Source organism: Ursus maritimus, unplaced genomic scaffold (genome assembly GCF_017311325.1).
Source record: "Ursus maritimus isolate PB19 unplaced genomic scaffold, ASM1731132v1 scaffold_28, whole genome shotgun sequence".
Taxonomy (NCBI): domain Eukaryota; kingdom Metazoa; phylum Chordata; class Mammalia; order Carnivora; family Ursidae; genus Ursus; species Ursus maritimus.
In genome coordinates this window covers 19,974,949-19,975,169 of record NW_024425341.1, presented here as the reverse complement: position 1 = coordinate 19,975,169, position 221 = coordinate 19,974,949, and positions in this window count along the sequence as shown.

Below are 221 nucleotides of genomic sequence, written 5' to 3'. Positions count from 1 at the left end.
GGGGGGGGGGGGATAGGCCCACAAGGCAGGATTTGCAATCAGTCCTTAGAATCCTTGAAGCCTTACTAGGTAGATCTCTGGGTCACCACACCTCCTCTTTCAGGATCTCGCAACAGCCATGAACTCTTTCCCTGCCACTCTCTAGGACAGAGTTCTCCCAGTGCCCCTTCTCTTCTATGTCCTGCCAAAACTTTTCTCAACGCACTAAAGAAAGCTGAGTT